General features: G+C 40.9%; 1 protein-coding gene across 6 annotated transcripts in view; it reads left to right on the top strand.

Moving 5' to 3' along the window:
- GULP1 (GULP PTB domain containing engulfment adaptor 1) overlaps positions 1-25,565 on the top strand; it is a 171,611-nt gene that overhangs the window by 17,996 nt on the left and 128,050 nt on the right. Inside the window, exon 1 of one of the 6 annotated variants that reach the window (XM_088655536.1) lies at positions 4,629-4,725. The exons of the other annotated variants lie outside the window; for them this stretch is intronic. The gene's annotated coding sequence lies outside the window, so the exon portion shown is untranslated. Of the gene's footprint in view, positions 1-4,628; positions 4,726-25,565 lie in introns of those variants that run through there. 6 annotated transcript variants of the gene reach the window in all.

Genomic DNA, 25,565 nt, shown 5'->3' with positions numbered 1-25,565 from the left:
TAATTTCAGATAAACATTGGGGTCACACCACTTTTTAAAAAATATATTAAATACCACAGTATGCTCCCTGTAATATTTCTGAGCTTATAATTCATCAGCTTTGCAGCGTGTTAGAATGACCTTTGAGCTGCCTAAATAATGGGGAAGAAACCCTGAGAGCCAATCTATACATCATGCAAAGTTAGGTGGTAAAATAATGGACTCTGTCATTTCAGATGGAAGGGTAGGTGCCACCTTTCGAATGCTCCTTGCACATAGTACCCTATCAGTGGGGGAGCGAGGCAAAATAGCGACACTTTGCTTGAACTCTAAACTGCTACTGCCCATAATTCTACAACCTGTGCAGGTTAAACAGCCTTGCAAGTTAAATAATGCTGACTTCTACCCACAACACAATGTCACCGTGAAACACGGTTGAGGATATAACATTGTCCAATAATCTTGAAACTCCCATAGAATGTGGGTGGGATAAAAATGCATGACCGAATAACAACCTCCATCTCCAGTAACAATTTGGGAGAAGATGAAATATCTTATAGGTAATAACACAAAACAGCGTGCATATTGATGCAGAATTATATATCTTCTTTATTGGTTTTAGTGGTTACAAGCATACTTGGTCTTGCACCCTAAGGGAGACTGAATATTACCTTTTTGAAAGGCAAAAAGCAAGGGAAAAAGTGGTTGTGATAAAAACGAAGGGAGGTAATGCCTTTTAGACTTATAAAGAGTCTGTTGACGCTCTTGTGAAAGTTCCTTGAACATTCATCTTGACTTTTGAGTGAAGGATGGATGAAAGGGGTACCCAGAAATTGAGAGCAGTTTGGTGCTGCTGCTGCAATGGAGCACCTTTCAGCAGCTGCCATTCCTCCCCCCACAAATGTCACTAGAGTGACGCCACATTCCAGGGGCATTGCTGGCTGGTAGCCTCTACAGCCAGGGTTCAGCAGACTTTTTCAGCAAGGGGCCGGTCCACTGTCCCTCAGACCTTGTGGGGGGCCGGACTATATTTTGGGAAATAATAATAATAATAATAATAATAATAATAATAATAATAATAATAATAATAATAATAATAATATATTATTTATACCCCGCCCGTCTGGCCGGGTCTCCCCAGCCACTCTGGGCGGCTTCCAACAGAAGAATAAAACACAATAATCTATTAAACATTAAAAGCCTCCCTGAACAGGGCTGCCTTCAGATGTCTTCTAAAAGTCTGGTAGTTGTTTTCCTTTTTGACATCTGATGGGAGGGCGTTCCACAGGGCAGGCGCCACCACCGAGAAGGCCCTCTGAACGAATTCCTGTGCCCCACAAATAACCCAGCGTTACATTTTAAATAAAAGCACACATTCTACTCATGTAAAAACATGCTGATTCCCGGACTGTCCGCGGGCAAGATTTAGAAGGCGATTGGGCCAGATCCGGCCCCCAGGCCTTAGTTTGCCTATCCATGCTCTAGATAGAGTTTTACTGTCGCTGCATCCAATGTCAGGAAGGTTTCTTGGGGGAAAGTGGGTGAAAAGAAGTCACAGCAAATGGTAATTCACTCCTTCAACCATTTAATTGCACCTTCATTTCCGCCACCTGCAAATGGAGGTGGGGTGGAGAGAGGAGAATTTGGTCTTGACCCTTGATGGACCAGGCTGATAGTTGAACGTCCCTGTATCACAAAATATTTCCATTGAGCATGTTGAAAAGGAACACATTTAATGAAATACAGTGGTACCTCGGGTTACAAACGCTTCAGGTTACAAACTCCGCTAACCCAGAAATAGTACCTCAGGTTAAGAACTTTGCTTCAGGATGAGAACAGAAATCGTGCTCTGGCAGCACGATGGCAGCAGGAGGCCCCATTAGCTAAAGTGTGCTTCAGGTTAAGAACAGTTTCAGGTTAAGAACGGACCTCCAGAATGAATTAAGTTCTTAACTAGAGGTACCACTGTATTCCTTTCACTCTCCCCTTCTGTTCTAAGGTTTTCCTATTAAGCCTTGGGGACACCCCCCCCCTTTCCAGGCTTCCTTCTCTTGTGTTTTTGAGCCTTTACATTTCTAAGCACCATATAATTTTCTTTAAAGCACCGCCATTTCAAGGGTTGAGTGAGATCCACCCTAGCGGAATGTTTCAGGAGGTAGTTTAAATAAAATCGTAGTTTTAAATAATGCAGCTTATTGATATTGCTTTCCACTAGTGGCTTGTATCTATATTAGGAAGAAAGGAAATAATAAAGATTCCTCTGGAGATGTTAGTGTCTCGCAGAGAGAAAACTAACAAAACAGAAGAGACTTGGAAAATATACAGACTCTGGAGGCACAACATTAAAAGATGACTCTTGCAAAATCCGAAGAAGCTATCAGACATTCAACAGTTAGCAAGTTAATATATCTGTATATCTGTAGATGTGTTTTCAACATCCACCACTCTCTAGCTCAGGGTTAGTTAATGACATACCCTCCAGAGGTTGTTGGACTCCAACTCTCGTCCACTTGGCAAAGAGGCAATCATTGTAGACGGCACCAGATCCAGCCAATGTGCCAATGCTCAGGGATGGTATGAGTTGTCCAGCAGCATATGGGAGGCACGGTATTGACAACCTCTGCTCTGGTTTGACAGAGGGCCAAGCTAGAGGTCACTGTAGCAGTTTCATAGTATTTCAGTAGGGGATTGCCTTATATAGGAAGAAATGGCTGGTGGGTAGGTCTGGGCGAAAAATCGCCCCAAACTGAATTCCACATCATGATACAGGTCTCATAATTTTTGACCTGGTAGTATATTGCGAATCATTATGTGTGTTAGGGCTGGGCAATATATCATCCAAAACTGGTTTCAGAACCCTGCAATGCAGAAATATGCTGCTGTCCCAAACGGAGATCGAAGTTGTAACCTTGTCATTATAAGCACTATGTTCTGGTCCATAGCATGATGTTGGTTTCATTATATTTGACCTGGCAATATATCATGAATCATGGTGTGTGTGTGTGTGTGTGTGTGTGTGTTATGCAGAAATCACATTGTGGGGGAAACCGTGAAGCCAGCCAGTGTTTCTACATAGCTCCGTTCTTATTTCAGACATCTTGATACAGTCATACCTTGGATCCCGAACGCCTTGCGAGTTGAACGTTTTGGCTCCTGTATGCTGCAAACTTGGAAGTGAGTGTTCTGGTTTGCAAACATTCTTTGGAACCCGAATGTCCTCTGCAGCTTCCAATTGGCTGCAGAAGCTTCCTGCAACCAATTGGAAGCTGCCCCTTGGTTTCTGAATGTTTTGGAAGTCGAATGGGCTTCCAGAACGGATTCTGTTTGACTTCTGTATATTGGTATATCACGATATTGAGCTGGTGATATATGTTGAAAACCAGATGTTTCCCAGCCCTACTGGTGGGTCCAATTTTTAAAGCAAAGGGAGAGCATGGATGAGAAATGTATAGAACCACTTTGCCTCCTGTGGCTTACTCCCTGCATCCTATCTCTCAAAAGGTTTTTTCCATAGCCTTCCACTATCAGGGTTTGACTGAGGATAAAAGCACTTTGAGAGAGAAGCTTCAGGGAGATAAGCCATGTGTGTGAGGGATCTACATGTCTTCCTCATGCATCTCCCCGCTTTTAAAATCAGACCTTCATTACTTACTCTTACTCGCTGGTGCAGTTTCAAGTTTAAACATAAGAAAGTGGCGCCACAAGGTCTAGTTCAGCCCTAAGAAGTCAGGGTTGATCCTCAAAAATGGCTTGCAAATTTGACCCCCTTCCTTTCCCTTTTGCTTGCCTGTCTCACGTTTTATCTCTACAAGGGGCATAACTGAGAGTAAGAGGGCTGGCAGGTATGGCATCCTATTCATTTATTTGTTCTCAAAGCAGCTTACAAAATAATTCCTCAGAAACATAAAGCCCAATAAAAACCTGTCCAGCATACTGAAGTCAACTTTATATAATAAAAACAAGGACAGGACAGCTCAACATAAAAACAGGAAGGCAGAACTTTGATGCACATTTTAAAAGTTGGCAAAATAAAAGAGATTTTAGCAGCCCACCTAAAGTGTATGAGAAAACGAGGTTCCACTACTCAAATGCCACAATAGAAAGGTGAAATGATGCTTAGATGTTCCATTTCCTGGTAAGATTAAGGGATTTGTAATTTTTCTCTGTGCAGAGAAAACTGCATGTTCTTTAAACTTCAGTACCTCTGGAGTCAGCTAGGCTGGCAGGATGTCCAACCTGTCTAGAATAGTGACGGGGGTTGTTTTTGCTGCCAATTTACTTTCTGTCCTGTCGCTTTCCAAAGATAAGGAGTAGGTGGGCTGCCAAGTGACTTTTGTGATTACTCCATGTGATCTCTTGCAATTTGTAGGATTGCACTCTCTCTCTCTCTCTCTCTCTCTCTCTCTCTCTCTCTCTCTCACACACACACACACACACACACACACACACAGAGAGAGAGAGAGAGAGAGAGAGAGAGAGAGAGAGAGAGAGAGAGAGATTCTGTGGCTATCCCTAAAAATAAATTGTTACTCTTGCCTCATGTGAATCTTTATATCTTTTTATAATGGTGGTTTATTTGATAACTTTGTCCTCTTAACTTAACATTTCATATTTATCTTCTTTTTGCATCTGGCTGCATTGTCTGGTAGACCCCCCATACTGAACATTCATAAACAGAAACTTTGCTAAGCCAGAGGGATGTTAACTAGCCCTACAGACAACAGCTCAAGGCAGTTGAGTGAATGGGTGAGTGGATGTGTGTTATTTAAAGGCTATTATTTGCTGAGGTCAGTTTGATTTTGGAATGCTTAATAAGATTGAGAAGTCTCTGTAGCTGTAGAAAACCCACACACTAAATGTCAAACTGTCTTTGACAGCCCAGTCACTCTAAACTTCAGCTCTTGTGTGTGTGTGGAGGGGAGATATAATGTAAGAGGCACGAGCCCTTTCATCCATTTTATTCGGCTTTGCTTGATTAAAGGGCAGTGGGGCCGCTCTGCTTGTCCTGCCTTTGAGGTTCCCCAGCCCTGATCTGCCCTCCTGACAGCCATGCGTTTGGTGTGGATGTCTGATGAAGAGCCTATGCATGCAGACAGGGACAGCACAGGACATTTTGGCAATACACAAATTGGCAAAAAATAACCCTCCACCAGGGAAGAACAGTTGAGTGAAGATCTGCATCAGGAACAAGAGATGAATATAGATCTACATGGGGAACAAAGGTGAGAGGAGACCAGCAATGTCTCCTGTTCACCAAGCAACCAATGTAGGGGCAGCATTGGGGAGGCCCGAGCTCCCACAATTTTTTTGTTGTGGGCACTCAGCACCCACACCGCAGGGCCTCCGACGCAACGTCCAGTGCCTGAACTGAACTGAGATGTAGACCTAAGACTGAACCGTAACAATGTTTATTTGCTTGGAATTTCTAGCAGGAATAATTTTCGCCAAGCAAGTCCCCCAAAGCAAGTCTACTGTCATTGCCAATTTATAAGCCAATGCTTGAATTCTTTTGAAAGCGTTTTCCTGTTAAGATCCTTCAGGATTCTATGTATGATATGATAAAATATTCCTTTTGGCAGTAATGTGGCATTGGGAGGACACGCTTGAGTGCATCAATAGAATATTATGTATAAAACTAAGCTACTTAGGGTATAGAGTATTAGAGTGCTGTGGATGGTGTTCGCATTTTCATTTGGGATGTTTTTTTGAAAACAACAGTCTCTCCCTTCCACCTCTCAGTGCTCAGTGGGAAGGCAGCACAACCCATCTTTCTGCCAGCTGCTCTCAAGCAGGCATTCTGTTGGAAAAGTTGCATGTATCTACACCAAGCATCTGCTTGGAGATGGTGGAAGCATTTGGTGGTCCAATTTGTGCCTTTGATTTTGAGAAACAGTAGAGTCACAGAGAGTTATCTCTAAATTAGTGCTTAGAATCACACACACACACACACACACACACACAGAGAGAGAGAGAGAGAGAGAGAGAGAGAGAGAGAGAGAGAGAGAGAGAGACTCTCTTACACTTTCTTCCCAAAGAATTTAGATCATAACATTTGCTGGGCTAAAAAAGCATCACGTCATAAAGAAAACAAGGTTTGCCTGGGAGGGGTAAAAAAATAAAAAAGATAACTTCTCCCCCCCCCCCTTGACCTCAACACTCTTAATTGTATTTAGGCAATCCTTGGAGACAATTGTATTTTGTTAAACTAGAATAAATTTGCTGAATGTTTTCCTTAATATAATTTCCACTCCCACATTATTCTGTTTTTAAACCCCCAATTTCATAAATAAGATATCAGACCTGGTTTTGCAAAGAGAAGATGAGAAGAGAAAGAAGTATTAAAAACTGAGAAATGTATGCAGCGTTTTCCTTTATCTGTTGTATCCAAAAGCCAGGGCTGATGCAGCTACTGGGGTGAGGTATTGATTTGAAAAAGAATCGTGGCTATATGGAAAGGACTGTCCTCAGGGCCACCACCCAACATTGACAACTGCATTTCATAACATAGGGTACCTACATAACACTTTTTCAGGGCAGGTATCCAAGCCTTTTTAGTTTACCATTACCATGTCTATAATTTAACCTGCAGCATCACGTCTTTGATCTTAAACAGGGCAGGACTGTTATTACATTTTCTAGTCATGGATTGTCCTGGAAAATTCCCTTCAGAGCTGAGGTGATAGTTGTGCACTTTCTTTGTTTCCACATTGGTGCTTTCCCTTACTTGTTACAGTGATGCTCTGATAAGCTCTACATTATCGATTCGGAGACATCTTTCTTGTAAGCGTCTTCCTCAAAAGAGCCCAAGTGTTCACAAGCAAGGCTAAACCTCAGTCCTGATACCGTAATACTAATTTATATGGAAGGAAGGTGGTTTTTCTTTTTTCTTCTTCTTCCTGCAATTGATTAATCCACTTGTTGTATTTGGTAAAACGGTATTTTGAGAAGGATTAAGGAAGGGGGTGGAGGAAAAGGAGAATACTTAGTAGGAGTCTTAAAAAACTCATTCGTCTATACTTTATCTTCCTTGGAAATTTAGAGATTTCAGGTCTACCTGAGGACTTGTATATGTTTGCTCAAGAGTAGTGAAACATTTCGCTATCTGACTTCAGTATACAGATATAGAAGTATGGTAACAGAGACTCTCTCTCTCTCTCTCTCTCTCTCTCTCTCTCTCTCTCTCTCTTTCTCTCTTTCTTTCCCTGCTTTCCAGCTTCCATTTTCCAGATGCATAGCAGGTATGCAACAGATGAGGAGACCAACAATATTTTTCACTTTCAGCTTCTCACTGAAATCCAGGGTACGCCTTTGGCCAGGCTCACCTTTTAGCTTTTCATAAACTCACAAATTGCAGCACTGTGTACTCTTTTCCTCCCCAAAATTTTTAAACAGGAAGCTGGCCACCAAGGCATTCCAGGAATTCATTAGTGACTCCAAGCATAGTGGCATTTGTATTCCTGCAGATATCACAGTAGTTGTAGTAGTACCCCATTACTAGTAATTCTTGCTTTTATGAAGCATCTGGAAGTTGTTTCATGAAAGCGTCACCCACAGCCTTTCTTTGGTTTGGCAGGCTGTAGCAGATTCTGACCACAATTAGATTTTTTAAAATTCTTTCTCAGATGCTCTCTACAGAACTGCCATATTTACTCTTTCTAAGTTCTGTGGAGGTGTGCACCTTCTTCTTCTTCTTCTTCTTCTTCTTCTTCTTCTTCTTCTTCTTCTTCTTCTTCTTCTTCTTCTTCTTCTTCTTCTTCTTCTTCTTCTTTTACATATGCTCCCCCCCCCTTTAGTTGCATCTGTTCTTTTGGAACAAATGATACCCTTCAGTTGCTACATTCCAATTGTGGGTGTAGTCCCACAAAATCTGCCTCCCAGATTACAGGGATTGATTTTAAGACCTTCAGTTTTGCAAAGCATGGTCTGTCTCGCTGAACTATGGCACACACACACACACTGGACTTTTATTGGATCGTCTCATTTTCTGGATAAACTCAGAAACTGAGTGAAAGATCGATGTAGGGGAAATTATGGTACCAGAGCTAGATTGCTGGTATCCCAATTTCTTTGAATTGTTTTCAATGCGTTTCATCTGTGAACATAAATTAAAGTGATAGCGTGCCTATGAAGTATGCTTTATCTTTATCAATATTTGATCTTCTCCTTATGTGTGCAAGCCCATGAATTCTGAATTGTGTATTTTATTGCATTGAACATTAGGTGTGCCAGATCGAGTTCCTGTAACTACAGGATATGGACAACTGTAGTACCCATTGGTGGGTTACTGCTCAGCTGGGAATGATCTGGATAGGAATTGCATTTTGCAGGGGCTTTGTTTTTCTCAGCATGGAGAACCCTTTGAAGTCAGGGAAATTCATTACAGCCAGGAACATCTGGCAGCCATACTGAGGCTTTCTGAAAGCCATGCTCAAGCTTCCAGTAGTAAGGGAATATCAACACTTCATGATCAGAGACTTGCACAAAGCTTCAGACCCATGTGTAGGACTAATAGGTAGAGTTTGAAAGTAGTAAAAAAAGGGGGGAATGGGAGCGACTGGAACGTTACAGTAGGTAGGAGTAATAATTGAGAGAGGCAAGGCTATTGTACTGAGAGCAAATTCAATTATTGGAGTGTCAGTGTTCAGATAAACCAAGAAGCAAATGCACAAGGCTTGTCAAAGGCCAGCCAGTGATATTAGTGACTGAGGTGAGATTTGAATAAGCTAGTTTCTGGATTACAGTTTGCAGTGTTAGGCACTGTGGTACCCCAGCCAATATCCCGAAATAAGGATTGAGGCAATAAAGAAAGAATAAGCTTTGGAAATCCAATTTGAGCTTCCCTCCTTGAATACAAGCAACTCTAGTATCTGTGAGTAAGAATGAGAGAAACTATGTTGGTTTCAGTTTCTGATTTCCCCCCAATCTTAAATTGTCCACATTTCCATTTCAGCTTCAAATTTGTTTTTTGTTTATAAAAGTCCTCATGGAATTCATGAAAACCTATTAGCATTTTAGTGCAGAATTCTCTTAATATACACAATGCTGCCTTGTTTTATCTAATATACCGGTAAGGCATTTTTACATGTCGTTTTCACTTATATATCCATTTATATGCATGCTGCATTTGGAGAACTGTGTTACGTCATTTGGCCAGTTTTGTGCCAGTTTTGAAGGATGGCTATGTTTTGGTTATCAGAAAGGTCAATTTAGGTAGGTTCACCTTCAAGTGTGAACTGAATCTAATTTCTCCCCCGTTCTTATTTTTGAGTGATGTGAAAGGAGGCATCGCATGAATACCAGGGAGAGGGTGGTTCTGGCCCTGCCCCCAGATGGCCGCACTACATTCTAAGATGGGGCCAATGTACCTGACAAAGGATATGGAGTCAGCAGCTCCATCCTCCCCAGTAATCAATTGATGCCCCTTCGTTTGCAAAGGACCCTCCTGTGTGCCATGGCTAAATATGTTGAGTATTGTACTTGCATTTGAGAATCCCTGCCTAGCTTTCCTCCCCTGCAGCTCTGCCTCAGCTGTTGCTCAGGCATGGAGGAAGCTACTGAATCTTCTACTGGTAGTGAGAAAGTTGGACATGGGCCACCCCCACTCCATGATAGCCATTCCAAAGGGAAAAGTGAGGTCGGGGTTTGGGAGTTTCCTGCCATAGCATAGACTGCTCCTGTCAACTAAGCATGTTAATATGTTGCTGTCAGGCTTCGGGGAAGCAGCTTGCCCCCTCCCTTTGTCCATGGATAAGCAGAACAAAGCAAAAATAGTCTCTTACCATTTAAAGAGATTTTAATGATCACAGCCAAAGAACAAAGAGTCCATTCTCAGAGTAAAGGTGCTCCCAGTTAAGGTTTCCACCCACTTCTCCCTAAGTCACCCCTTTCACTTCCTCATCCTGCAACCTGATCTCTCAACCACTGTGCCTTCTGTGCAGCTACCTTACCTCATCTCCGTGACCTTGGACTGATCGGCTGGACACTTTCCAGCGAACCAGAATCTGCTTGCTCTCTCTCTCTCTCTCTCTCTCTCTCTCTCTCTCTCTCTCTCTCTCTCTCTCTCTCTCTCCTGGTTCTTCTAGCTGTTCACCACCCAATTCTTCCCAACTTTTGTCTATGACCCTCTGCAAACCACTGTTTCAAATCTATACTGTCCCACTGCTCCTGGGAAGATTCAGGATCCTGATCAGTGGGGGGGGGGAGGCTCCCACCATTCCTCATCTGGGCAGACCTCCTCAGCACGGTCTCTGACAGTTGCCCACAGAGTCAGTTCACTAATGTGGAGCATGGTGGTGGAAATGAGTAACAACTCCCCATTGGTAGGACAGTATCCTGCTTGTCCCTGACCGGACTTGATCTACATATGCATAGTTCCTGATATCTACTCACACATTGATCTGTATATGCATTGATCAAGCTTGGGGTTGATGCAGTAGAATGAGGAAGGAATGAGAGGGTAAAAACCAGAGGAGGTGGGAGAATGAACTGTACCATTTTAAATTATGGTTGGGCTGTTCTCCTTTTTTGCATGAGTGAAAAAATCCCTGCAGATAGACAGCTATCACAATCTGCCCGACTAGTTTGCCTAATGTGCAGGATGTTTTATTAGCAGAGTACTTATTTTTAATGGGTGAACGTTAAACCTCAGGTAGGGTCACCAGATTTGAAAGTGATGCAGGTGGCTGTACCATCTCAAGGTTCTTAACCCTTCTTCCCTCTCCATGCATGGATCAGACCCAAGTCTCAGTGATCAACATGTTTTAGGTGGGTGGGGAAGCACAATATGGCTCTATGTGCAGGTCACACAAAGAACATTGTGTTTTCCCCAAGATCCCTGCAATATACTTGATGCTTCCCATAATGGTCATTTTTCTAGTGCTATAATAAACCAAACCCTTTTTCAATGCATTGTTCATTCAGTTTAGTTCGCACCATTATCACAATTCCATGTCCTCTAAAACACTTTCTTTCACTGAGCTCTGCTTAAATAATGTAGAAACATTATTTACATTTCGGCTTCCTCTCCAAGTAGTGATGGTACATTGTGCTCTAATCATCTTTTATGGAATACATGCAGTATCATTTGGCACTAATCTTTCCTCCACTATAAAATATCTTAAACAAACAAACAAAAATATCTTACTGGTCTGTTCCCTTGCTTTGATTTAAGATTCACCAAGAGACTTTTGATAACACCATTAACAAGAAGGCAGAGAATCATGAATCTTTTTGAGAGTCATGTTTCATATCCAGCATTTTGTGCTTAGAATGAAAATTATCAGTGGTAATATATTTTATAGTCACACTGAAGGGTCTACACTATCAACAAACAAAAAAACACACAAAGGACCTATAGTTCTATTTTTCTTAGATAGGCCTTAAGTGATATATATATATATGTGTGTGTATATATATATATATATATATATATATATATATATATATATATATGCACATCCATTGTTATATCTGATTGTTTCCACTGTATGTTTCTTTGCTAGCTTTCTGTTTCCTCAGATAATAATTTACAAATGCAGTGGTGGGATTTCTGAAAGAGGGTAAAAATATATATTTGCATAAACAGCTGAAAAATTAAGAGTCTTCAGTAACAACTTGAACTAAGCTCTGTTCAGGTATTCAGTCTCCTCACATACAAACAAGCATTCGAGGAGAAACAGGAATGTGCTCCTAAGCCCTGTTCCCTCTGGTGCACCATCTCTACACAATTCCAGGATGAAGGTCTTCTACTCATGAAGGCTCTCTTCACTGTATAGAGTCCTGTTTGTGCAGGGTTCAAAATCACACAGTGAGCCTCCACAAATAGGCTCCCCACTTCAGACTTTCAACCTCAGACTCATGAAGGACTTCAAACTGTGTAGAGATAAAGTGACAAGGGGCAGGGCTTAGCCATATACCCATCATGTGTTTCTTTAGACATTGAGAGATTCGATGCCTGAAATAAGGCTCCTGACTGATTAAAACCTAGCAGTGGTTAAATAATATGTGCAGCAGATTTCTATATTAATCACAGAATAAAACTGGATTATTGTTTTTTTAAGCTTTGTAATCACAGGGGAGCTGGGTGAAGAGGTGGCTATCGCCAGTACAGTGGTACCTCAGGTTGAGTACCCAATCCGTTCCGGGGTGCCGTTCGCACCCCGAAAAGTACTTAACCTGAGCGGCATGTGTGTGCGCAAAGCGCCGATAGAGCATGCACATGCGGCAGAAGCCGGAAGTAAAAACTTCCGGGTCCGCCGAGCAAGCAACCTGGAAGTATGCAACCTGCAGCATACTCAACCCGAGGTATGACTGTACAACTTCTTACTGTTATTACGAATATCAGTTAAAGCATGGCAGCTGTTCACAGAAGCCCATCATCCAGGTGTGCCAGGTTCTGCCTCACTTTGGTGAGGCCCAATACGCATGTATGACATCACACAGTGGGAGGAAGCCCAGTGGGGCCTGCTGTGCACTCTGAAAGGCCCGACGGGGCCTAATCGCAGCTGCAGGAGGGCCCAACGGAGCCCACCCAGCTGCAGAAAATTGAGGGGGGCCCTCAGTGAATATTGGGCGGAGGGCTCAAACCCTACAGCCCCATATAGATAATTCCCCTGCCATCACCAGTTGACAGCTTTTCTAAAAATGTACCAAATACATATTCAAAACTCTAGTCTTCTATGTGCTCTCTATAGTTAACACAATGCATACTTTTCATAGCACTCTCTGTGTGCTAATTACATATGGCAAGAGCCCAGCAGAGGCACAATACTGCCAAGAAATGTAAGGTTGTTGGAATGTAATTAATGCTACTTAAAGCTACTTTAGAACGAAAGGGATGTCTATAATGGAACATGGGCTTGTGTGTTCCTTCACTCCTTTCATATTTGCGGCCTTAATCGTGGTATAGTGTTATCTTTGTACCACTGGTAGCCATGGTTCACCTTCCAACGATGGTCTGAAGGGAAGGGTTTTAGTCCCCGTTTGAGAAAACTGGGTAGTGTCGTGCCAGCCACCAGCACTAAACCAATATTAAGGGAGGCAGAGTGACTAAAAGAAGGGAGTGGGCAGTGTGGAGATCTTGAAAGTCTGTGGCTCATTCCTAATTTCTTATTAGAGCCAGTGTGGCATAGTAGTTAAGAGCGGTGGACTCTGTAATCTGGTGAACCGGGTTTGCTTCCACATGCAGCTGCTGGGTGACCATGGGCTAGTCACACTTCTCTGAAGACTCCCAGCCTCGCTCACCTCACAGAGTGTTTGTTGCGGGGGAGGAAGGGAAAGGAGATTGTTAGCCACTTTGAGACGCCTTAAGGGGATTGAAAGGCGGGATATCAAGTCCAAACTCCTCCTTCTCTTCAAAAGCTGTCTGCACACTTCATCTTCAGACTGCATAAGGAGTATGCTCATCCTTGGAAGACAGTTTGGATTCCTACTTGCATTCATTCCATTCCATAAAAGCCAGCATAAATATATTTTATCACCAATGTTTACCTGTATTTTGTAATGGGAGTAAAGAAGAAAGTTTGCAGTTCAGCAGGGCAATTACTTCCTGACAAAATCCCATTTGGTAATGATATACATTTTTGGAATTTAATTAAAAAGAAATTGGCTACTGAGAAGAATGCACGGAGAGCTCTTAAGAGCATTTTTTTTAAAAAAAACTAGTGAAGCTAAGCATACTGTTTAAATCTTGTCTATATATAAAAAAGGCATTGTGTGGTTTCATATTAAACTTCCATGGCACATGTGTTTAATTTGCAAGTTAAAACCTATTTCATAACTTTTGCCACTCCTTCAGGCTCATGCAAACCTCTGGATGTCAGGCTGAGTTCTACAGTCTTCCGGAGCCTTTGCTGGTTAGCTAGCCTACTTAGCAAATTCTCTTTGATATGTGTCAGCAACTTTTCTACATTCCATAGTTGGGCACTCACAAAAAGCAAGTCTTTCTTCCTTTCCTGCTTAATAACCCTTGCTTAGAAGATTAAGGGGAGAAATACGCAATAGGAATCATTGCTTAAATATATGGAGGGCATTTTAACAAATATTTTAGAGAAGAGAGAATGTTAGACAGGACTCTAGTCCTTGTAATGTTGCATTGACATAAACCACACAAAAGGTGTTTAAAATTTAAAGAGGACTTTTAGCAGGAATGAAGTAAAACATCTTCCATGATGAAGCAACAACCACCTGCCATTATAAAGACGATCTATTCATTATGGTTTTGCCTCATTCTTTGTCCAGAAAAAATGTCTGGGCAATGTACACGCCTCTCTTCTTTTTTTCTTGCAATAAGTGGAGTAGGTTTAGCTGAGAGTGTTAATGGTCCAAGGTCATCCAGGAAGGTTCATAGTTGGTGGGAATTTGAACCTGGGGCTCCATGCTTGTTACCCAAAACTTTAACCACTATATAATGCTGCCTTTTACAACATTGCTTTGATTGCTTACAGTTGACATGCAAGTTTATAATAATTTATTTCGAGGCTTGCCATGGAGGACAAAAGCCCTAGAAATCTATGTCTGTGTACTTGGAACTGAACAAATGTAGTCTCATTTAGTGTACTCCTGCAGGTCACTTCCTGTGTGACAGTTCACTGTGTGGAGAACACGTTTCTGTAGGAAAGGGACATGTACATAATTATAGTGACAAGCTAGGAATAGAGGACAATTTCATTTTGTCTGCATTTTAAACTGAACTGACCTAGTTTGTACCTACTAAATTAATACATGGACTGTATTATCCTTTGGATTTCACACTTCTCCGATTTTTCCCGTACAGTTCTTCATTAAAAATTAAGTATTGTAAGTTAGCATACATTTGGAAAGCTCGCTTCCATATCTCTAGGGAAGTTTACAAAATGGTTTTTCAATAAATCCAGCTGCCACTTGGAAATTCCCAAATTAGGAAAAATGTGTTGATTGTTAGATGTAGATGATCTGAAAAGTAGCTGTGTAGTATTTTTTTTATAGTATTCACAAAGTAATCTTCCTGTAAATGCTTCAGAGCAGCAGGTGGAACTGTTGCTACTGACACATTTTTAGGATTAGACTTTCTATTATTGCAAATTTGCAAACCTAACACTTTGTTTTACTACAAATTAGCATAAACACATTTTCTTGGGTAATGACTACGCAGTATCTTCTCAATTTTTATTTGTACAGAACCATCTGTGAATATTTAAAGAACATAAACTGGTTAAGACAACAGTGTGCATTGGCTTTTAATTAAAAAATTGGAAGGGTGAGTGTAAGTTGCACATTGCACCCAAATGTTTATTCCCTCTCTCACCTCTTTCGTTATTAAAAACAGAACAGAAGCTGTGTGCGCATTATACTTCTAAAGCACTTTTGAAACACATTCTATCCCTCACAGAATTCTGGGTGCTGTAGTTTGTTAAAGGTTCTGGGAACTGTAAATCTGCGAGAGCAAACTACAGTGCCCATAATTCTTTGAGCGGTAGAATGTGTTTTGAATGTGCTTTAATGATGAATATGTGTATGTGTAAGGGGTCATCTGGAAATTTTCTCTCTCTCCCAAAATATTGCCTTTGATCCTAAACTTGAAGTGGGTTAATATTAGCAGAGTAATAGAACTGGTTAAAGTAATATGACTATGCCAGATGTTACAGAAACTTCACATGCACTGGATAGATTGGGGGCAGAACTGTATGAGGAAATCATGTGTAACACCCACCCTCCACCCCACCCCCTGCAGCTGAACTCTCTCTAGAGAGCACTTTTGTTACATGCATGCACCATAGCTGCCAAGTTTTCCCTTTTCTCGCGAGGAAGCCTATTCAGCATAATGGAATTTCCCTTAAAAAAGGGATAACTTGGCAGCTATGGCATGCACATATAATGTATATTTACCTCCTGCAGTTGTGAACTGAATGAGGCACAAATCTTTCTAACTTACAGCCAGTGTGCTTTAATGGCAAGTGTCAGTCTAGGACAGTGTTTCTCAAACAAGGGTCCCCAGCTGTTGTTGGGCTCCAACTCCCATCATCCCTGACACTGGTCCTACTAGCTAGGGGTGATGGGAGTTGTAGTCTAAAGACAGCTGGGGGACTCATGTTTGAGAAACAGTGGACTAGGACCTGGCTGAAATCTGCATTTAGCCATGAAGCTTGCTTGAGCCATTCTCTGCCTAGGTTACTTCACAGATATGTTGTGGAGATTCAGTGAGGAGAGGGTGAACTCCTTGGAGAAAAGGTGGGAAAGAACAGGAAAGGAAAGGAAAGGAAAGGAAAGGAAAGGAAAGGAAAGGAAAGGAAAGGAAAGGAGGAAGGAAGGAAGGAAGGAAGGAAGGAAGGAAGGAAGGAAGGAAGGAAGGAAGGAAGGAAGGAAGGAAGGAAGGAAGGAAGAATTGCCATGTTATTTCATTCCCATTCACCACCCACAATGGTAGCCTTGTCCTCCTACATTTTTGAGTTCCATTGTTTTAACTACTTTAGAATATCGGGTGCTAAACTACTGCTGGCATTTTTTCCATCAATGTGCTTGAAATCTATAAAGTTCTGCGGTAGAAACTTTTCCATCATAAATATATGCACATAAAAACATTTGTCATACTTGCTCATGAAATGATGTGTTAGGCATACAATCTTGAGGGGGGATATTAGTTTTATTGTAGATGTGGCTTCACCATGAACTTTCTTTCCTAATAGGTTTATATATCCCGTTTTAATTAAAGGATAAAAAAATATCTTACAGTCACTGCCTCATAGTTCTCAACAGGCTGACAATTCTGGATGGTAGCGACTAATTTTGAAGAGATTTAGTAATACCCCAGCATGTGTATCCCCAAAGACTTCCTTTGATCCTATAAGAGAAAATGTTATTTTTAGCACACACAAAAAGAAGAGCATGTCAAGTAACTTTCAGTATGGGCAACTGTGTCCTTATTTAGATTGGGTGGCTCTGTGTCATTGTCAGTTGGCAATCTTTCATGTGTATTTTCCCTGTGGCCTGCTTAACGCTTTAAAGGATATACGGTAGCTGAGGTTTTCAAAAGAAAGATGGGATCTCTCTTATTCTGCATCAGTGTAGAACAAGATGAGTGTTTATGTATTAAGCTGTAGTTACAAATCTTTCACCTTGAGCAATCCTGCTGTATTCATTGGAGGGTTTTTTTTTAAACGATAAGTGCCTAGGCGTTCAAGGGAGTTGTTTGTGACTTGACATAAACTCCTCCTATGCTGCAGCACCACTTTTTTGACAATTTGTTTTTCCATTCAAAATTAATGTTCTTTTGTGCTACAGGAGCAGTCATTCCCCTCTTTTAAAGCATTTCTTGGTGTGTGTGTGTGGGTGTGTGTCTGTGTTTCTGCTGCTATTGCCTGATAAAAATATGTTCAAAGAGGATAGATATAACTGTGGATGATGCCTGTCAAGATTAAAGTTTGCACAACATGTTAGATTTTTTCAAAAAAATATTGTAAGGGAGCATATAAGATAGTTTAGCAGGAAGAATCTGGAGGAAGATGGTGGAATCATTTCTGTGATATTGCAGATTATTGTTCTTTAGTATAGTATGTTAATTTACTACATTAATTCATAGAAGAATAACCTTTGCTTATAAAATAATAAAAAGAAATGGATTGGAGCTCGAGGTTGAACTGACTGTTGACCCCAGGGCTCTAAAATCAATCACTGCCTTCAAAATCTGTATTTGGTGAAAAAAGGACAAAACATTCTATACATAAGACGTTGTGTAGTATTAGCTGACCTGATTGTGTGGTTGTTGTTTTTCTTGGATGGTTACAGAGAACATCATGGCTTTATTTTATTTCTCAAAAATTCAGCTGCTCTTGCAAAAAGAAAAAGAAAAAAGACTTATGATATTCATGGTGCCAAGGCCAAGCAAAGTAAAATTAGGGTTTTGGCAATCTTCAGATGCATTCAGAAAACAAGCATTAATATTAACACAAGTCTCTGGCAAATATTTGTCAGAACGGAATGGACCATGCTGCACTATGAATGCAGTACACTAATCCTTTACAAGGGTGAGGCCAGGAATCGTATAAACATCTTACTGTGCATGTCAAAATCGAGAGTTCAGCCTCCTGCTACCCAAAAGCATGTAAAATCACTTGTGAGGATATTTTAACAGTATGCAGTTTCTTGGAGGAGCGTTTCCCCGTGTGATTCCCCCATGTATCATCTGAAGTGGTACATCTCAGGTCGTTTGTTGCCCAAGTAAGAACTAGGCCTTGACCCTTTGCCTGAAATGTGACGAGGCAGCACATATATACCTGCAGTTATTTGAACAAATTATTGGGCCTATTTTTGACCCATCACAATTATGCAAACCTCTGTGGATGTCCTACCCTCATGCCTATGGGACAAGACAGCACCATGGAGCTGTCCAAACAGCTTGCCGTGGCAATATCTGGGACTTGACTAAAACTCTATGGCCAATGCCCTTCCCATGTTCTATCCCTTCTTTCAGGACTGGAAGTCCTTCTAGCTTGTTGCCTAGCACTTGTCCTCCCCTCTGACAGTTTCCTCAGGACTTATTGCCTACATAAATGGACTGACATGGGAATGTTAATCCATGGCATGAAGGGGTGGTGGTTCCTCAAGTGTGTAGCTTCTTAAGGTACAAACCATGGAGGATGGGGCTGATTCAGGGGTCCCTAATCCCAAGGGCCCAACAATCTGACATGCTCAGTCATGGTGTTTGGATATGGATTAATTTCCAACCCCTTTGTTGTATGATGGTGCTCCTTCCTCGTCTGAGGTGCAGTCACAGCTCAGGACATGTCTCAAAGCAGACATCCTGATAGCTGGAGGTGGTTTTCATTTATTGCTCCTTCTCCTTGCAGCCTCTTGTGTTCTCTGCTTCTGTTGAGGACCCTTCAGAAGAGTGTAGGAAGTGGTGAGCTGTTGGACCAAAGAGGGAATTGGCAAGAATGGTCCCTGTTGCCTTCCATAAATAACTGACTTTGCTGGATTGCATATTCCTCTGAAAATTGAGTTGGGCTGGTCTGGAACGAAGCTTCTATTTTTTCCTCTACTAAGGTGTATTTTGCCTATGAGTACTATAACGACGGTCACCTATTTTGTACCCCCTGTTCTGAATTTTAAAGGGAGTTAGACTCGACAACTGATTATTTCACTACAGCTGAAGTTTCACAATGAATCTGAAGGTTACATTTCAATGAAAATTAGTTCCTTATTGCTGACACTTGGGGCAGGAAGAAAAAAAGCTGTAACGAAAGGGCTTCAGATTGGATAAGCTTGATCCGGAGATGGCTTAAACAATTGGCATTTGAAGGTTGTTCTCTCAGGGTTATTTTGAAGGCCATCCTCTGTGTGTGTATATGATAATGAATTCCAGAGTATTACAATCATACCCCTTAGGAATCCATTCATTATTGCATACTGGGGATAACCCTACTGTTGTTTTAATTCTGGGCTAGCTAGCTCTCAATCAGAGGTTCAGCCTCCTTCATTGAATAAACAATTAACATTCAAGATGTAGCAACATGACAGGCTCAGCCATCATAGTGTTACTTAGCAGAAAGATGGAAAATAAGAACATATGATTTATTATGCGATTTGCTTTTCCTGCTAGTGTTTCCCAGTGGGTCTATTTTTAATCCGATAAGCATCATTATCTTGGCTAGGAAATGTGTTGATACCTGTGCTATGAGCAAAGAGGAGGAGGAGGAGGAGGAGGAGGAGGAGGAGGAGGAGGAGGAGGAGGAGAAGAAGAAGAAGAAGAAGAAGAAGAACAGATGAATAGATAATTCAGTATTATAGAATTCAGTTTTCATATTTGTGATAAATGGCTAAATAGCAGCTTCATATGACATGAAACATGTTTTCCTTTCCCAAAACAAAACAAAACAAAACAAAACACCCCCCCCCTTTCTGGAACATCCATCAAACTCTAATTCATGCTCAGTAATAAACTGTGACGTCGCCTGATATCCACAGAGAGGGAAAACACGACATCTTTCCCCCTCAAGATACATTAATAAATTCACATTAATTAGTTGGTTCATATGAGTAAGGATGGCAGATGTAACTATAGAAATTAGCTGAATGTTAAGTAAAACCATAAATGCAGTCCTCGTCCTCCAGTATCTACTGTTAGAAAAAGGTAATGTTTTTGATTTCGCTTCTCTAATCAAGTATCATTGTATTATGATTCCCTTCCCTCACCCTTGGTAAATGTTTACTGTTTTCCAAGCGTACAAACAATCAAGTTATTCCTGACTGCAAACAAATATCAGACATGTCGAAAGGACAGGAAGGTGTGCTGAGGGTCCAAAATAAGTCCACTGAGAATAGTTTTTGAGTCAACATGGACTCTAGGAAAGTACAGCACTTTCTAATGATTCATTAGTCAGGTTAATTTGGATGTTCCGATTGGATGGGCAGTTTTGAGTACCTGTTTTGGTTGAAAATTATGCATATGTGGCACTTTGTGGTCAAATAAGTTCTTACTAGTCTCATTTGGCACAGTTGCTTTGGACTTCCATATATATATATATTTCATCATTTGTTTAAAATAGTTATACTGTAAATCCATATTTTATATACCGGTATATGCCAAACTCCCCCCCCCCCCCGTAAACCACTGAGCAAGACCATAGAGTTGAAACATGTTTGGTTATATTTCATTTTGTTTTACTGGGTAAGAAATTTTATATTTTGTCTGATAGTAATTGTTCATATTACTTACATACAATCCTTTCATAATACCAGTTTTGTGTTAACTTAGCTTGCATTATTTGGAAGTTCAGATCCCAGTTTGTTCGCAATCACTTCTATTTGTTTGTTGAGGCTTGTTTCCTTGTCATTTAGAAATAGAATAGAACCCTGCATACTGGGAAATTTGCATACAGGAAAATCTTTTGTGGGAAATAAGCACGCAAAAATTGGCGGGGGCAGGGGCATGCATGAATGCTGACCTTGTACTGCATCAAATAGTTGTAGCCCAGGAGAAGAGGACATTTTTCTCAAGCGTATATTCCCTGAGGCCAAATTCCTTCAGAATATAATGATTTTCATTGCACGGGAAATGCACACTCACATGTTAAAAGTCTGAAGAAGTGTGCATGCACATGAAAGCTCATACCAATGACAAACTTAGTTGGTCTCTAAGGTGCTACTGGAAGGAATTTTTCTATTTTATTTTTATTTTGTTTCGACGGCAGACCAACACGGCTACCTACCTGTAATGTTAAAAGTCTGTAAGCATGGGTGAAAATTGGTCAGGGAGAGTGTACACCTTCAAGTGTATACCTGCCATAACCCTTGTTGCAGGGCACTTGTTGGCATCAGGCTTCTGCATTGTGTCACTTGCTAGTTCAAGAACCAGGGTGTGTCAGATGCGCACCCAAGTTTTGCCTGTGGTTTCAGATCAAGGAAGTGATAATTGCATCGCTTAGAGCACTGCAATTGGAGCGAGATAAGGAAGTATTGGACATTTGGGGGAGAAGCAGGTTAAGAGGTCAAAAATGTTCTCCTTTACCCTGCTTCTCTTCTCCTCCTTCCATCATTCCCCCTCCTCCCATGGCTTCCTCATGAATATGTAGTTACAGTAATAACACAATCTTATACATATTGACTCAGAAGTAAGCCCTACTGATTTCATTGAGGCTTAATCCAATGCGTGAGAGTACACGATTAAAGACTTGTGTAGTTTTCTTTTTTTAAAAAAAAGAAAAAGCATGTGAGTTTACATTGATACTTAGATATTTGTCAAAGCCTTTGCATTGTTCACCTATGCACAATGACAGAGCTGGCAATTTCCCCTTGCTTTTGCTTTTGCTTGCAGATGCTAATACTCTAGCAACATTGCATAGACATATACGTTTTACACGTGCTATTAATATAACACAATGCATTGTTAAACTTCTCTCCTTAAACCTTGATGGATTTAAACTCTTTAATGTTTGCTCAAGTAAAGTTAGAAGTGAAAGTGATATCAATTAATATTTATGTCAGTACTGAAGCTATCTTAAACCTCTTTAAGATATGTTGTATTTGTGTCAACCTCAGTTTACTAAATGCACTAATTGTATGCTTCCCTGCTCATCCCCATTCTGCTTTTTATTTTTCTTGCTCCCTTACAAGGGTTACTCAAAATATAAAGTAATCTCTGTGAAGCAGACATGGGGTCCAGTTAGGGCAGGCCCGCACATATTAAAAAAGGATGTTACGCAGCACTGAAAAGGAGGACATAAATTTGCGGAAAATCTACATGTGCTAATTTACGGGTATAGATGTGAATATGGAAATGATTACTTGAATTTAAATTTAACAGTATCAAAGTTAATTAATTTCCCATCAAGAGTGCCCAAACTCAAACAAATTATTCAGTTAATTTGCACTCCGCACTCCAGTGACTGACCCCAAATCCATCCTTTTCTGCACTGTCAACCCTTCTCCTCCACCTTCTTCTCCATCAAAACATAAAGAACCACAAACATTGTCTTTTCCTTGTGGATGTAGAAGGGGGGCTGCATAATGGCAGGAACCCTAAATCCTTCTTCAGAGCAGAGGGAAAGCTAGGTGGGCATTGAGTGGCTGTGTAGGCAACAAGAGGACACAATTCAAAGCCAGAGACTGTGTGACTATGGTTAAAAAGGTAAAGGTAAAGGGACCCCTGACCATTAGGTCCAGTCGTGACCGACTCTGGGGTTGCGCGCTCATTCCGCATTATTGGCCAAGGGAGCCTATGGTTAAGAATGGTTTTTTTTCCCCTAGCTTGGCTGGTGGGTCTTCATGCGTTCTCGCAGAGGAACCTCCATCCAGTGGTAAATTTCAGTTAAGCGTTCACTTCTCCAACCTTAATTTACTTTTGTACTGTAGGCTCATTTAATCTCAGAAGCTATTTGTGTGACTTTAGAGATGGCACACTTTGTCAGGTCAAATGATCTACCGGGATTAGAAGGATAAATTGGGATGTTTAGTATATGAAAGAGTTGTTGAGATATATTGGTGCATTTATTTGTCATTTCCATGGGAGCATTTGTTGTATTCATCAGGCAAACTGACATGATAAAGGAGATGGTAGTAAATAATTGCTCTCATGAAGTCAGTTTATATGCGGATGACATTTTTCAGTAATTAGGTATAAACAGTTCAACAGTGACTTGGATAACTCCATTACATTTTATAGTAGAATATCGGGCTATAAATTTGCATTTTGAAAATGGAAGCAATCATTGTAAGTGTTAATAAAAAACAAACAAACACACTCAACATTAACCCACAAACTTTAAAGAGCAACTTGAATGAACAGTCAATCAGACAACTGGGGTGCATACCACAAAAATGATAGACATGCAAAGAACCAATTCAATTCATGGCAAAGATTCAGAAAAGTATCTTCATATGGTCTGCTTTAAATGTCATATTTCTAGATCAGACTGACACAGTTAAATTGTCATATTTACCTATACTGAATTTTATATTGATTGTGTAAAAAGGTAAAGGTAAAGGACCCCTGGCAATTGAGTCCAGTAGCAGACGACTCTGGGGTTGCAGAGCTCATCTCGCTTTACAGGCCGAGGGAGCTGGCGTTTGTCCGCAGACAGCTTCCGGGTCATGTGGCCAGCATGACTAAGCCACTTCTGGCGAAACCAAAGCAGCGCATGGAAATGCCATTTACCTTCCCGCCGGAGTGGTACCTATTTATCTACTTGCACTGGCGTGCTTTCGAACGGCTAGGTTGGCAGGAGCTGGGACAGAGCAACGGGAGCTCACCCTGTTGCGGGGATTCGAACCGCTGACCTTCTGATCCGCAAGCCCAAGAGGCTCAGTGGTTTAGACCAAAGTGTCACCCTCGTCCCCTGATAGTGTAATCATATGCATATCTACTTAGAGGTTAATCCCACTGAGTTCAATGGGACCTACTCCCAGGTTAGTGTGAATAGGATTGTATCTTAAGATAAGTGTATATAGGATTGCAGCCTGAGACCACAGTTCTATACACACTTACCTAGAAATTTCACGAGACCTCCTTCTGAGTAGGCATGTATGGGTTTCCCCATCTCAGTAACAACAATACTGATTAAATAATAATAACAGCAGACTAAGTACATAAGGGCCGGCAAAAAAATGGTACCATAAATTTAGTTAACATTTTCTACTATCCTCAAAACCATTTTGAAAAATAATGGTAAGCCATGATTTCTTGAATAAACCTTTAGTTCTTTATTATGTTTTTAGATAATAATAATAATAATAATAATAATAATAATAATAATAATAATAATCTGAAAGCTAATTTTAGATCTGAACCCATGCACTCGGAGATCAAAGTGCGTACTCTTAGACATGATATAATGTTTGCCTTTCATATATAGCCAAAAGCTCTTTAGCCTAGAGCATTCCCTGAAAAGACTAATATATCATGGCTCAGTTATTTTGAGACCTTGTTGCTTATTCCTCACTCCAGAGAATTGTAAATTTTGCGAGCAAATGAGCCCATCAAATACATTTCCTTTCACTTCCTCATTTTTTGACTGCATGTTGCCTTGTCAGTGAGTGACATCTTGCTGAGTGGTGCGATGTGCTTGGCAGTGGTTGAGAGGTTTTGAAGCAAGGGTATCTGTTATTGAAATGTCTGCTTTGTGATCCAGCCATTGCTGTGCTAATCCTGACTGCGAATCCCACACCAGCAAATTGTCCGACATGAAGGAGCCTGCCCTGTGGGAATTGTTTGTCTGCAAGAGGACAGCATGACACTCAGTAGGATTATTTTCAACACTAATGCTAATTGCTGCCTTCTCCAGGAAGCACAGAGCCGTTGCGATGTTTTATTTCACTCCATTCATGCAATTGGAAACTGTACCAATGGGATTACTTGCACACTGATTAGTTCAGAAACCACTTACTCGTGTGGAGCATTGCCTTCAGTAGGGCTACTTCTGGCCAGACTAAACAGGATTGCAGCACCATGCTCCAGTGGCTTCAGATTGGTTCAAGTCCTATTTGATTCAGCCGGGTTTTGCAAGCACACTGCTTTGAGGATTGTTAAGCCTTTTATGAAGCTTTGATTTATTCAGGAGCAATATACAATGCATGTCGTAAAGAGTTAGGCAGGCTTCCTGATGTAGTGGATAAATTCCTATGGTAACCTTCACAAGTAATACTTCTTGGTTTAGCAGTTGGGATCAAGTTCCCTAGGTTTCTTACCAGCTCTGTGCTGCAGTGCTGGTTACAGTTAGAGGCTGAGACTTGTGGCCTTATGAATTATCTCTGATCTATATAACACTGTGAATTACAAGGGAAGTTCTTAGAATACATTGCTGGGCTGGAAGTTATTCTTGAATATAACCCTGAGTGGCCTTTAGTTCTTTCAATAATTGTACTTCAGCTTCCTGTTTGGGTGGAATGCCAAACCAAGGAACATGGAAAGATGCTCCTGTTTACTTTATTTATTAAAACTCCCCACCCCTTGCCTTTCAACTTTAGAAACAAGCATTAGTAAACAATACAAAACAGAAAAACCATAATCAGAACAAGAAGTTGGCTGGGGGAAACCCAGCCAGATGGGCGGGGTATAAATAATAAATTATTATTAATAATAATAATAATTATTGTAAGTTAAGAAGAATAAGAAGTTA

This window comes from Zootoca vivipara, chromosome 1 (assembly GCF_965207765.1).
Source record: "Zootoca vivipara chromosome 1, rZooViv2.hap1.1, whole genome shotgun sequence".
Classification (NCBI taxonomy): domain Eukaryota; kingdom Metazoa; phylum Chordata; class Lepidosauria; order Squamata; family Lacertidae; genus Zootoca; species Zootoca vivipara.
This window is presented reverse-complemented; position numbering and strand designations above follow the sequence as displayed.